Genomic DNA, 15,344 nt, shown 5'->3' on the forward strand with positions numbered 1-15,344 from the left:
GATATATGGGATATATGGAATACATGGGATTATGGGATATATGGGATATGGGAATATATGGGATATTGGGATATATGGGGGATATGGGATATATGGGATATATGGGGGATATGTGGGATATGTGGGGGATATGGGATATATGGGGTATATATAAGGAATGTGGGGGGATATGGGGTTTATATATGGGGGATGGGGGGTGTGGGGTTATGGGGTATTATATGGGGGATGTGGTGGCAAAAACTGGGGGGCATGTGGGGGTTGTTGGGGATACAGGGGACAAGGGGGCCGTGGGGGACATATGGGGGTGTGGGGCTCTGGGGGATATGGGGTATATATGGGGAATGGGGGGATATAGGGGATATGTGGGGCCATAGGGGCTCCCATAGGGCCGCACTGCACTAACAGCCCCTGGCTCCGTCAGCCTCTTTATTCCCCATTACATCCCATTGCACAGCGGCCCCATAACAACGGCTCCATAACAACGGCCCCATAACAACAGCCCCCATAAGGACCCATAACAACGCCCATAACAACAGACCCCTACTAACATGACCTGGGTTGAGGGAGCGCAGTGACCCCTATTGTGGTGGGGGCACAGCGACCCCTACTGTGGGTTGAGGGAGCGCAGTGACTCCTATTGTGGGCTGGGGGGCACAGCGACCCCTACTGTGGTTGAGGGGAGCGCAGTGACTCCTATTGTGGGCTGGGGGGCACAGCGACCCCTACTGTGGGTTGAGGGGAGCGCAGTGACTCCTATTGTGGGTGGGGGGCACAGCGACCCCTACTGTGGGTTAGGGGAGCGCAGTGACCATGTGGTGGGGGCACAGGACCCCTACTGTGGTTGAGGGACGCAGTGACCCCTATTGGGGTTGGGGGTCGCAAAGCCCCCTCTGTGGGTTGGGGGGGGGGGGGGGGGGGGGGAAGGTTGTTGAGCCCCCATGGTGGGTTGGGGAGGGTCGCAAAGCCCCCATTGTGGGGGGATCCCACGGCGCTCAGCGAGGCAGCAGCTGCAATGCAAGGCGGTCCGCCGGCTCCAGCAGGGTGCCGGTAACCGGCCGGACCGGAACCGAACCTGGAGCCAGGCGGACATCAAAGCGCTGCAGGATCTGCGGGGGAGACAAAGGGGGGTGAGGGGACATCATTGGGGTGGGGGGACATTGGGTGGGGGTGTGGGGACATTGATGGGGTTGTGGGGACATTGGGGTGGACACATTGGGTGGGGGATATGGAGACATTGGGGGGGGACATTGGGATGGGGGGACATTGGGGTGGGATGTGGGGACATTGGTGGGGGAACATTGGGATGGGGGGATATGGGGACTTTGGGTGGGGGATAGGGGTCTTTGGGATGGGGGGACATTGGGGTGGGGGGATGGGGGTCACAGGGACGTGGGGACATGGGACATTGGGAAGGAGAAAGGGGGAACATGAGGGGACATTGGGATGTAGGGACATTGGGGTGGGGGGGTGGGGGCCCTTGGGATGGGGATATGGGGACATTGGGGGGGGGAAAACTTGGGGTGGAGAGTGTGGGGACATTGGGATGAGGGGAGGGGGAATGGGGGGGTCAGAGGGACATGGGGACATGGGGATGTGGGGGGGGTCACAGAGAGGCGGGGACATGGGGACATTGGGGAGGCAGGGAGGGGGAACATGAGGGGACATTGGGATATGGGGACATTGGGGACATTGGGATGGAAAGGATGTGGGGGGGGCATCAGGAAATAGGGATGGAGGGACATGGGGATGTGGGGGTGTGGGGTGGGGGGACATGGGGACATGAGGAGACATGGGGACATTGGGGACATTGGGGATGGAGGGGATGTGGGAATGTGGGGAGATTGGGATGTGGGGACGTGAGGGACATTGGGGACACTGTGGGGACATCGTGGGGACATGGGGGGGGAACATTGGGACATATGGGGACATGGGACACAAGGGGACATACAGGGACATTGGGACACATGGGACATTGAGACATAGGGACATGGGACATATGGGGACAAATGGGGACACAGGGACATATGGGGACATATGGGGTATTGGGACATGGGGATGTATAGGGACATATGGGGACATTGGGACACATGGGGACATTGAGACATATGGGGACATAAGGACATATGGGGCCATAGGGGGCCATATGGGGACACTGGGACACATGGAGACATGGGGCCATATGGGGACAAATGGGACACAGGGACTTATGGGGACATGGGGACATATGGGGACAAATGGAGACACAGGACATATGGGACATGGACATATGGGGACAAATGGAGACACAGGGACATATGGGGCATGGGGCCATATGGGGACAAATGGGGACACAGGGACTTATGGGACATATGGGACATAAGGCCATATGGGGCCATATGGGGACACTGGGATACATGGGGACATGGGGCCATATGGGGACAATGGGGACACTGGGACACATGGGACATACGGGACATAAGGCCATATGGGCCATATGGGGACACTGGGACACATGGGGCCATATAGGGACATAGGGCCATATGGGGACAAGGGGCCACATGGGGTCACTCCGACCTGCGCCAGCGCCAGGTGGATCTGCAGCTCCGCCAAGCGCCGACCCACGCAGCTGCGCTTCCCCACCCCGAAGGGCAGAGAGGCGAACGGGTGGGGGGGGGGGGGGGGGTCCCGGGGTCCCGGGGGTCGCTGGGAGCCTCAGAGCGGCGCCGCAGCCACCGCTCGGGACGGAACGCGTCGGGGGCGGGAAGGAGCGGCCATCGCGGGAGGTGGAGTAATGGCACAGCGTGATCAGCGTCTGGGGGGGGGGGGGAGCGGACACCGCGGGACCCACCCGCCTCCGCACCCCCCCATTCAGCCCCCCCATTCATCCCCCCGCATTAATCCCCCCCCATATCCATTGCCCCCCATTCATCCCCCTCCCCCATTCTCCCCCCCATCTCATCCCCCCATATCATCAGCCCCCCCACCATTCATTCCCCCCATCATCCCCCCATCCCATTCATCCCCCCCATTCATTCATCCCCCCATTCATCCCCCCCATTCATCCCCCCCCATTCCATTCATTCCCCCCCATTCATTCCCCCCCATTCACCCCCCCATTCATCCCCCCCCATTCACCCCCCCCATTCATTCCCCCCATTCCATTCCCCCCCATTCACCCCCCCCATTCACCCCCCCATCATTCCTCCCCCCCATTCACCCCTCATTCATCCCCCCCATTCACATCCCCCCATCCCACCATTCATCCCCCCCATTCCATCCCCCCCCTTTCCCCCATCATTCCCCCCCATTCCATCCCATCCCCTCCATTCCCATTCCCCCCCCATTCACCCCCCCATCATTCCCCCCATTCATCCCCCTTCCCTATCACTGCCCCCATTCCCCATTCCCCCCATTATTCCCCCCCATTCATTGCCCCCCCCACTCCTCTCCCCCAATCTTCCCCCTCCCCCCCCAGTCATCCCCCCCATTCACCCCCCAATCCATTCATTGCCCCCCCATTCAATTCTCCACCCCATTCACCCCCATCCCATTCACCCCCCACCTCATTCCCCCCCATTCCCCCATCCCCCCCATTTCCCCCATCATTCCCCCCCCATCCACATCCCCCCCCCATCCTCCCCCCCATTCCTCCTCCCACCCCCCCCGCAGTGCCTCCCCAACGCTGTGTCCCCCCCCAGTGCCCCCCATTCCCCCCACCACATCCTCGCACCCCCCATTCCATCTCACCCATCCCCCCCAGATTCCGGCACCGCGCGTCCGAATCCCTGCGCCCCGCCCATACCCGACCCCATACCGGACCCCATTACCCTGACCCCATTACCCTGACCCCATACGGACCCCATTACCTGACCCCATACCCGACCCCATACCCTGACCCCATAACCTGACCCCATAACCGACCCCATAACCTGACCCCATTACCCCGACCCCATACCTGACCCCCTACCGGACCCATTACCCTGACCCCATACCGGACCCCATTACCCCTGACCCCATACCCAACCCCATACCGGACCCCATTACCTGACCCCATAACCTACCCCATTACCCCATTACCCTGACCCCATACCGGACCCCATTACCCCTGACCCCATACCGGACCCCATACCGGACCCCATTACCCTTCCCTGACCCCATACCGGACCCCATTACCCATTACCCCATAACCGACCCCATAACCGAACCCCATTACCTGACCCCATTACCCTACCCCATTACCCTGACCCCATAACCGACCCCATTACCCTGACCCCATACCCTGACCCCATACCTGACCCCATTACCGACCTCATAACCTGAACCCATAACTGACCCCATAACCGACCCCAAAACCTGACCCCATTACCCCCTGACCCCATAACCGGACCCATTACCCCTGACCCCATACCGGACCCCATTACCCCATTACCCTGACCCCATACCGGACCCCATTACCCTGACCCCATTACCCCTGACCCCATACCGGACCCCATAACCTACCCCATACCGGACCCCATAACCGACCCATTACCCTGACCCCATTACCCTGACCCCATACCGGACCCCATAACTGACCCCATTACCCTGACCCCATAACCTGACCCCATTACCTGACCCCATACCCGACCCCATACCGGACCCCATTACCCCATAACCGACCCCATACCCGGACCCCATACCGGACCCCATTACCCCATAACCTGACCCCATAACCCCCCATGACCCCATACCCATACCCGACCCCATACCGGACCCCACCCCCCCCATCCCGCTCACGGTCTCCACGCCGGCCTGCAGCAGCTCGGTCACGCAGCCGTGCACGTCCCTCCTGCTGACCCCCAGGCGCAGCAGCTGCTCTGCGATGCAACCCGCAGCCGCTGGCGGCGCTCCTCCAGCTGAGCCTGGGCTGGGAGACCCCAAAGGGACCCCAAAAGATTTCTGTGACCCCAAAGGGACCCCAAAGGCTCTCCGTGTCCCCAAGGCGTCCCTAAAGAGTCTCTATGGCTCCCCAAAGGGTCTCTGTATCCCGAAAGGGTCCCCAAAGGGTCTCTGTGTCCCCAAAGGGTCCCCAAAGGGTCTCGTGCCCTAAAGGTCCCGAGAATTTTGTGACCCCAAAGGGACCCCAAAGGGTCCCATGTCCCCAAATGTCCCCAAAGTGTCCCCAAAGTGTCCCCAAAAGGTCCCCAAAGGATTTCTGTGACCAAAGGCCCAAAGGGTCTCCGTGTCCCAAGTCCCAAGGTCTCTTGTCCCAAAGGTCCAAAGGTCCCCAAGATTCTACCCAAAGGGACCCCAAAGTGTCTCCATGTCCCAAAGTGTCCCAAAGGGTCTCTGTGTCCCTAAAGGGTCCCCGAAGAATTTCTGTGACCCCAAAGGGACCCCAAAGGGTCTCCATGTCCCCAAAGTGTCCCCAAAGTCTGTGTCCCCAAAGTGTCCCCAAAGGGTCCCCAAAGGATTTCTGTGACCCCAAAGGGACCCCAAAGGGTCTCCGTGTCCCCAAAGGGTCCCCAAGGGTCTCTGTGTCCCTAAAGGGTCCCCAAAAGGTCCCCAAAGGATTTCTGTGACCCCAAAGGGACCCCAAAGGGTCTCCATGTCCCCAAAGTGTCCCCAAAGGTCTCTTGTCCAGGTCCCAAAATTCTGGCCCCAAAGGACCAAAGGTCCCCAGCCAAGAATTCCAAGGTCTCTGTGTCCCCAAAGGGTCCCCAAAGGTCTCTGACCCAAAGGTCCCCAAAGGTCTTGTCCCCAAATGTCCAAAGGGTCCCAAAGGGTCCCCAAAATTTGTACCCCAAAGGGCCCCAAAGGTCCCCAGAATTTCTGTGACCCCAAAGGGACCCCAAAGGGTCTCCGTGTCCCCAAAGTGTCCCCAAAGGGTCCCCCAGAGGGTCTCTCTATCCCCAAAGGGACCCCAAAGGGTTTCCATGTCCCCAAAGTGTCCCCAAAGGGTCTCTGTGTCCCCAAAGGGTCCCCAAAGGGTCCCCAAAGGACTTCTGTGACCCCAAAGGGGGACGTCTGACCCCAAAGGGTCCCCCAGAGGGTCTCTGTGTCCCCAAATTGTCCCCAAAGGCACTCCGTGTCCCCAAAAGGTCCCCACAAAGTCTCCGTGTGTCCCCAAAGGATCCCCAAATTGTCCCAAAGGGTCTCCGTGTCCCAAAAGGGTCCCCAAAGGGTCCCCATGTGTCCCCAAAAGGGTCCCCAAAGAGTTTCTATGGCTTCCCAAAGGAACTCTGTGTCCCCAAAGTGTCCCCAAATTGTCCCAAAAGGTTTCTGTGTCCTCAAAGGGTCCCCAAAGGTCCCCATGTGTCCCCACAGTGTCCCCAAAGGGACCTGTGTCCCAAAAAGGGACCCCACGTGTCCACCAAAGGGTCCCCAAAGGGTCCCCATGTGACCTCAAAGGATCCTTCTGTGTCCCCAAACGGTCCCCACGTGTCCCCCGGTGGTCCCCAAGGGGTCTTCATGTCCCCAAAGGTCTCAGTGTCCCCAAAGGTCCCCAAAGGCTCTCCGTGTTCCCCATAGGGTCCCTGTGTCCCTGGGGTTTTCTACTGCCACATGGATTCCCTGCTGTTCCCCACCATGTCCCACTGTCCCCATGGTGTCCATCTGTCCCTATGATGTCCCTCTGTCCCTCTGATGTCCTTCTGATGTCCCTCTGTCCCCATGGTCTCCCCACTGTCCCTCTGATGTCCCCATGGGCTCCCTGCTGTCCCTATGGTGTCCCACTGTCCCCATGGTGTCTCTCTGTCCTTCTGATGTCCCTCTGTCCCCATGGGCTTCCCGCTGTCCCTATGATGTCCCTCTGTCCCTCTGATGTCCCCCTGCTGTCCCTCTGTCCCCATGGGCTCCCCGCTGTCCCTCTGCTGTCCCTCTGCTGTCCCTCTGTCCCTCTGATGTCCCTCTGTCCCTCTGCTGTCCCTCTGTCCCCATGGGCTCCTGCTGTCCCTCTGGTGTCCCACTGTCCCTATGTGTCCCTCTGTCCCCATGGGCTCCCTGCTGTCCCTCCGATGTCCCTCTGTCCCTCTGCTGTCCCTCTGTCCCTCTGATGTCCCTCTGTCCCTCTGCTGTTCCTCTGTCCCCATGGGCTCCCTGCTGTCCCTCTGCTGTCCCTCTGTCCCTCTGATGTCCCTCTGTCCCTCTGCTGTCCCTCTGTCCCCATGGGCTCCCTGCTGTCCCTCCGATGTCCCTCTGTCCCTCTGCTGTCCCTCTGTCCCTCCGATGTCCCTCTGTCCCTGCTGCTGTCCCTCTGTCCCTCTGATGTCCCTCTGTCCCTCTTTGTCCCTGCTGTCCCTCCGATGTCCCTCTGTCCCTCTGCTGTCCCTCTGTCCCCATGGGCTCCTGCTGTCCCTCTGGTGTCCCACTGTCCCTATGGTGTCCCTCTGTCCCCATGGGCTCCCTGCTGTCCCTCTGCTGTCCCTCTGTCCTCATGGTCCCCCTGCTGTCCCTCCGATGTCCCTCTGTCCCTCTGATGTCCCTCTGTCCCTCTGCTGTCCCTCTGTCCCCATGGGCTCCCCCGCTGTCCCCACGCTGTCCCCCCCCGTTTCCCCGCGGGCCCCCCGTCCCCTCCTCACCCCCAGCCCTCACCGAAGTCAAACATGTCATCCCACGCACGGCAGAAGCTCCTCCACGGCCCGGGGCAGAGGAGGCGCAGGGCGGGGGGCGTCGCCAAGGCCAGCAGGTCCCCCCCGACACCGCACGGGCGCCGCGCAGGAACCGGGGCCGGACCGCGGGGCAGCTCCGCCTGCAGGCAGCCCAGGCGGCAGCCGAACAGAACCGCGGCCATGCCTGGGGGGGCGTTGGGGGGACGTGGGACATCGGGGGATATGGGGACATCGGGGGATATAAGGGATATGGGGACATTGGGGGATATGGGGACATCGGGGGATATGGGGACATCGGGGGATATATAAGGGATATGGGGACATCGGGGATATGGGGACATCGGGGGACATTGGGGGAATATGGGGACATCGGGGGATATGGGGACATCGGGGGGATGGGGACATAGGGGATATGGGGACATCGGGGGACATTGGGGGGATATAGGGGACATTGGGGGATGGGGACATTGAGGGATATGGGGACATCGGGGATATGGGGACATCGGGGGACATTGGGATATAGGGAATATGGGGACATCGGGGGATATGGGGAAATCGGGGGGATTGGGGGGACATAGGAGGGATATGGGACATCGGGGGGACATTGGGGGGATATGGGGACATTGGGGATGGGGACATTGAGGGGATATGGGGACATTGGGGGATGGGGACATTGGGTGGATGGGGGACATTGGGGGGATGGGGGACATCGGGGGATGGGGACATCGGGGGGGTAGGGGACATTGGGGGACATGGGACATTGGGGGGATATGGGGACATCGGGGAATATGGGGACATGGGGGGGACATTGAGGGGACATTGGGGACATCGGGGGATATGGGGACATGGGGGACAGTGGGGGGACATGGTAGGATATGGGGACATGGGGGGCATTGGTGGGAACAGTGGGGATATGGGGCTATGGGGCTGTGGGAGATAATGGGGACATGGGGACATTGGGTTCATATGGGGGGATCATAGGGACTATGGGGAATGGGCTATGGGGCTAATAGGGCATGGGGCCATAGGGCTATGGGGCCCAGTAGGGCTATGGGGGTAATAGGGCTATGGGGCCAGTAGGGATATGGGGCCAGTAGGGTATGGGGCTAATGGGCTATGGGCCAAAGGCTATGGGGCCAGTAGGGCTATGGGGCTAATAGGGCTATGGGGCCAACAGGGCTATGGGGCCAGTAGGGCTATGGGGCTAATAGGGCTATGGGGCCAGTAGGGCTATGGGGCCAACAGGGCTATGGGGCCAACAGGGCTATGGGGCCATAGGGCCATGGGGCCATAGGGCTATGGGGCCAATAGGGCTATGGGGCCAAAGGGCTATGGGCCAAAGGGCTATGGGGCTAATAGGGCTATGGGGCCAATAGGGCTATGGGGCAATAGGGCTATGGGGCCAGTAGGGCTATGGGGCTAACAGGGCTATGGGGCCAGTAGGGCTATGGGGCCAGTAGGGCTATGGGGCCGGCACCTTCGAGGCCAAGGGCAGAGCTCGGCCCAGGTGCGGCAAACGCGCTGCGGGTTCCGATCCCGCAGCCGCGCATGCCGCCGCCCGAAATCCTCCGCTACGGCGCTGAGAGACGCAAGGAACGAATCCGCCGCACGGGGGCGCAACAGCAGCCGGGACAGCAGGGAGCGCTGCCGCTGCCACTCCGAGCCTTCCCTGAGGGACGGAGGGGGGTGAGGGGCTGGGGGCATGTGGGGGGGTGGGGGGGGGGGGTGGGGGGATGGGGGATGTAGGGGGTATGGGGGGTATGGGCGGGATATGGGGAGTATGGGGGGTGTGGGGGTATGGGGGATATAGGGGATATGGGGAGTATGGGGGGATGGGGGATGTGGAGGGATGGGGGGAATATGTGGGGGATGGGGGGGGCGTGGGGGTGTGGGGGCATGTAGGGGGCATGGGGGGGATACGGGGAGTATGGGGGAATGGGGGGATATGGATGAGGGAGATATGGGGGGTGTGGGGCTATGGGGGGATATAGGGGGTATGGGGAGGATTGGGGGGATGGGGGATGTGAGGGATGGGGGGATAGTGGGGTATGGGGGGGTGTGGGCGGTGTGGGGGCACGTAGGGGGCATGGGGGGTATGGGGGGGATATGGGGGAATGGGGGATATGGATGCGGGGGGATATGGGGGATGAGGGGGTATGGGGAGGATGGGGAGGATATGGGGAGTGTGGGGGTGTGGGGGGGATATGGGGGGTGGGGGATAGAAGTGGGGGGGGAATGGGGGGACATGGGGGGGGAATGGGGGGCACAGACAGGGGTCAGCGTGTCCCAATAGGTGTCAGTGCTGCGTGGGGAGCGGTGGGGTGGGCGTGGGGGCTGGGAATGGGGTTGTGGGGCTGGGAGGGGATCTGTGGGGCAGGGAGGGGATCTGTGGGGCTGGGAATGGGATCTGTGGGGCTGGGAGTGGGGGCTGAGAATGGAATCTGTGGGCAGGGAGAGAATCCGTGGGGCAGGGAGGGGATCTGCGGGGCTGGGAATGGGATCTGTGGGCTGGAGGGATCTGTGGGCTGGGAGTGGGGGCTGAGAATGGAATCTGTGGGGCAGGGAGAGGATCTGTGGGGCTGGGATCTGTGGGTGGGAGTGGGGCTGGGAATGGGATCTGTGGGGCAGGGAGAGAATCTGTGGGGCAGGGAGGGGATCTGCGGGGCTGGGAACGGGGTTGGGGGCTGAGTGTTGGGCTGGGAGGGGATTAATGGGCCGCGCGTGGGTCGGGGGCTGGCAGTGGGAAGGGGTCACGTATGGGGTGGGGGTGGGGGGTCCACATATGGGGGCGGGGGGGGCCACGTGTGGGGCGCAGCCGTTCCGGGAAGGGGTTCGCTGTGACTCAGGGCTGATTCAGCGCCCCCCCCGCCCCCCCCCGGGGCCGTGAGTAACCCAGGAACCCCCGGAGCGCCGGGCGTGGGATGGGGGGGGGGGGGGGAACGTGGGAACGGCCCCGAAGCGCCACGCGGTGCCCCCCCCCCCCCCCACGTGCAGCCCCCATCCCCACTGCCCGAATTCAGACCCCCGCTGACGCCCCCCAAATACCTCCACTCCCACCCCCCAACCCCCCACCCAGACCCCCACTCCCACCCAATTCCCACCCCCAGACCCCCATTCCAACCCCCGACTTCCCACCCCGACCCCCAATTCCCACCCCCAGACCCCCACTCCCCCCCCCCCAACCCCCACCCCAACCCCCACTCCCACCCAATTCCCACCCCCGGACCCCCCATTCCAACCCCCGACTTCCCACCCCAACCCCCACTCTGACCTCCACTCCCACCCCCAACCCCCACCCCGACCCCCACTCCCACCCAATTCCCACCCCCAGAACCCCCATTCCAACCCCCCAATTCCCACCCAGACCCCCACTCCCCCCCCAATTCCCACTCCTCACTCCCACCCCCCAATTCCCACCTCCAGACCCCCATTCCAACCCCCGACTCCCACCCAGACCCCCACCCTGACCTCCACTCCCACCCCAAACCCCACCCCCAGACCCCCACTCCCACCCAATTCCCACCCCCAGACCCCCATTCCAACCCCCGACTCCCACCCCAACCCCCACCCAGACCCCCACTCCCACCCCCCACCCCCCACCCCCAGACCCCCACTCCCCCTCAATTCCCACCCCCAGACCCCCACTCCCCCCCAACCCCCACCCCGCCCCCCACTCCCACCCCCAGACCCCCACTCCCCCCCACTTCCCACCCTCTGACCCCCCGCCCCCCACTCACGCAGTCAGCAGCCCCCTGCCGTGTCCCCTCAGCTCCCGATGCTCCTTCCAGGGTGACAGCAGGGACCTGACGGCAGCGGCCCCTCCTGGCGCAGCACCTCCTCGATCAGCGCCGCGTCGGCGACGTAAACCGACAGCACCGGCCGAAGGGCACCCGCCACAACCGGGCCGTACCGCGCGCGGCCCTCCACCTGCACCCAACGGCACCCGAGGGCACCCGGTGTCACTCAACGGCACCCAGTGGCACCCAGTGGCACCCGAGGGCACCCGGTGTCACTCAATGGCACCCCGTGGCACCCGGTGTCACTCAATGGCACCCAGTGGCACCCAATGTCACTCAATGGCACCTCATGGCACCCAAGGGCACCCGGTGTCACTCAACGGCATCTCATGGCACCCCATGTCACTCAATGGCACCTTATGGCACCCAAGGGCACCCGGTGTCACTCAATGGCACCTCATGGCACCCAGTGGCACCCAAGGGCACCTGGTGTCACTCAATGGCACCTCATGGCACCCAAGGGCACCCGAGGGCACCCGGTGTCACTCAATGGCACCCCGTGGCACCCCATGTCACTCAATGGCACCTCATGGCACCCAGTGACACCCGGTGTCACTCAACGGCATCTCATGGCACCCCATGTCACTCAATGGCACCCAGTGGCACCCAAGGCACCTGGTGTCACTCAATGGCACCTCATGGCACCCAAAGCACCCGAGGGCACCCGGTGTCACTCAATGGCACCCCGTGGCACCCGGTGTCACTCAATGGCACCCAGTGGCACCCAATGTCACCTGGTGGCACCCAGTGACACCCCATGTCACTCAATGGCACCCCATGGCACCCAGTGGCACCCAAGGGCACCTGGTGTCACTCAATGGCACCCCGTGGCACCCCATGTCACTCAATGGCACCTTATGGCACCCAAGGGCACCCAAGGGCACCCGGTGTCACTCAACGGCACCCAGTGGCACCCCATGTCACTCAATGGCACCTCATGGCACCCAGTGGCACCCAAGGGCACCTGTGTCACTCAATGGCACCTCATGGCACCCGGTGTCACCCGGTGTCACTCAATGGCACCCAGTGGCAACCAATGTCACTCAATGGCACCCAGAGGCACCCGAGGGCACCCCATGTCACTCAATGGCACCCAGTGGCACCCAATGGAACCCAGTGCCACCCAAGGCACCCGGTGTCACCTGGTGTCACTCAATGGCACCCCATGGCACCCAGTGGCACCCAAGGGCACCCGGTGTCACTCAATGGCACCCCGTGGCACCCCATGTCACTCAATGGCACCTCATGGCACCCAAGGGCACCTGGTGTCACTCAATGGCACCCAAGGGCACCCGAGGGCACCTGGTGTCAGTCAATGGCACCCTGTGGCACCCAGTGGCACCCAATGTCACCTGGTGGCACCCAGTGGCACCCCATGTCACTCAATGGCACCTCATGGCACCCAATGGAACCCAGTGGCACCCCATGTCACTCAATGGCACCCTGTGGCACCCAATGGAACCCAGCGGCACCCAAGGCACCCGTGTCACCTGGTGTCACTCAATGGCACCCTGTGGCACCCAATGGAACCCAAGGGCACCCAGTGTCACCTGGTGTCACTCAATGGCACCCTGTGGAACCCGAGGGCACCCGGTGTCACTCAATGGCACCCCCGTGGCACCCAGTGGCACCCAAGAGCACCCAGTGGCACCCAAGGGCACCCGGTGTCACTCAATGGCACCCCGTGGCACCCAGTGGCACCCAGTGGCACCCAAGGGCACCCGGTGTCACTCAATGGCACCCCGTGGCACCCAGCGGCACCCAGTGGCACCCAAGGGCACCCGATGTCACCCGGTGTCACTCAATGGCACCCCATGGCACCCAGTGTTACCTGATGATGCCCAGTGGCACCCAGTGGCACCCAATGGAACCCAGAGGAACCTGATGGTACCCAGTGGCACCCAAGGGACCCAGTGTCACCTGGTGTCACTTGGTGTCACCCAGCGGCACCCAGTGTCACTCTGCCACCCACCCACGGTGCTCCCCAAGGACCCACACGGTGACCAAAGTCGCAGTGTCACCCAAGGGCACTGATGTCACCTCACTGTCACCCAATGTCACCCGGTGTCACCCCATGGTGCTCCCCAAGGACCCACAGGGTGTCCAAAGTCCTGGTGTCACCCAGTGTCACCTCGTTGTCACCTGCTGTCACCCACCCACACTGCTCCCCAGGGACCCGCATGGTGACCAAGGTTGCCATGTCACCCAATGTCACCCAGTGTCACCCAACGTCACCCAATGTCACCCAGAGTCCCCCCCCCAGGTGCCCCCCACAGCCCCATGCGGTTCCCGCTGTCCTGGTGTCACCAATGTCCCTCGATGTCACCCAATGTCACCCAATGTCACCCAATGTCACCCCACCACAGCGCCCCCCATTGGAGACCCTCAGTGTCCCCCCCCCAGCCCCAGGCTGGTGGCACTGGGGGTCCCTGTGAACCCCCCCCCCTCCAGGTGCCATTGTCCCCCTGTCCCCCCCCGTGTCCCCCCCCCATATCACAAAGTTCAGGTCCCTCTGCCCCCCCCCCCAGCCCCAAATCCGAGTGACCCCCACCCCAAAAACAATGGATCACGACCCCCCCCGGGGTCCACCCGCCCCCCTCCCCCCCAACCCCAGGTCCCCCCCCCCTGAACCAGCCCCCCCCCCATGTCCCCCTCACCCCAGTCTCAAACCCGGGACCCCCCCCCTTCCCGAACCCCATATTACCCCCCCACGCCCTTCAGGATGGGGGAGGGGTCCTCCTGTCCCCCCCCCCCCATTTCACACCCCATTGATCCGGGTCCCCCTGTGTCACCCCCCCCCCCCCCCCCAACCCCACAAATCCCAAAGATCCCCGTTCCCCCCCCCCCCCAAAGTCCATTCTGCCCCCCACTCCCCACACTGTGGGGTCTCCTTGTCCCCCCCCCCGCCCCCCCATGTCATACAGTTCAGGTCCCTCCGTCCCCCCCCCCCCCCCCCCCGAGCCCCTCACCTGAGTGACCCCCCCCCCATATCTCCCCCCTGCCCCCCCATTTAAGAACACCGGGACCCCCGGGATCCACCTGACCCCCCCCCCCCAAACAAATTCCAATGTCCCCCCCCGCCCCCCCCCCGCTCATATCATAAAGTTCAGGTCCCTCTGCCCCCCCCCCCAGCCCCAAATCCGAGTGACCCCCACCCCAAAAACAATGGGACCACGACCCCCTCCCACCCCCCCTCAGCCCCCACCCCTGGGGGTCCACCTGCCCCCACCCCCCCAAAACCCAGAACGGTGCCACCTGGGACCCCCTGTGCCCCCCCCCCATAGACCCCCAACCCCCCCCAGTCCTATGTCCCCCCCCCGGACCACCTGGGACCCCCTGTGCCCCCCCCTCAGAGAGGTGACACCGTACGCCCCCCCAACACCCGCCCCCCCCATAGCCCCCCCCCCATACCCCCCCCCAATCCAACACCCCCCCCCCCGAGGCCCCTAAACTCCATAACGCTGCCACCGGAGGGACCCCCTGTGCCCCCCCCCCCCCCACGAGTGAAAGGTGCCCCCCCCCACCAGATCGGTGACACCGATCCGTGCCCCCCCCCAACCCCCCGCCCCACAATCCCAACCACAGAGGCAGCAAATTGTCCCCCCCCCGCCCCCCCCCCCAAATTACCTGCAGTTCGTGCAACCTCCGCAGCCCCCCCCGGCACAGCAGTTCGTAGAGGAAAGCGGCGGGGTGGGGGCCCGGCATCTCTTCATGGGGGGGGGGCGCGGGGGGGGGCGGCTGCGGAGGGGGGGGGGGGCGGGGGGGCGAAGGGCGAAGCGGAGGGGCAGCGGCATAGCGGGGATATATGGGGGGGGAGGGGGGGCAGACGAAGGAGCGGGGAGAAACGGGGGGGGGGGGGAAGTCTGGGATCACACGGGGGGTCCTGAGGACGAGGGGGGTCGTGAGGACACAGAGGGGCTACGGGGACACGGAGGGGGGCTGAGGTCACACGGAGGGGGGGGGGGGCTGAAGACACGGG

The 15,344-nt window shown here is 63.6% G+C and overlaps 1 pseudogene across 1 annotated transcript; it reads right to left on the bottom strand.

Moving 5' to 3' along the window:
• Nucleotides 1–918: 918 nt before the first annotated feature.
• On the bottom strand, nucleotides 919–15,096 carry LOC146542436 (25-hydroxyvitamin D-1 alpha hydroxylase, mitochondrial-like; annotated as a pseudogene). Its single transcript, XR_014880242.1, has 5 exons — nucleotides 14,993–15,096; nucleotides 11,306–11,495; nucleotides 9,072–9,237; nucleotides 2,554–2,791; nucleotides 919–1,106 (listed from the first exon to the last, which is right to left on the bottom strand). The product of XR_014880242.1 is annotated as a 25-hydroxyvitamin D-1 alpha hydroxylase, mitochondrial-like (transcript).
• Nucleotides 15,097–15,344: the final 248 nt, after the last annotated feature.

Source organism: Meleagris gallopavo, chromosome 31, assembly GCF_905368555.1.
Source record: "Meleagris gallopavo chromosome 31, MGAL_WU_HG_1.1, whole genome shotgun sequence".
Taxonomy (NCBI): Eukaryota; Metazoa; Chordata; class Aves; order Galliformes; family Phasianidae; genus Meleagris; species Meleagris gallopavo.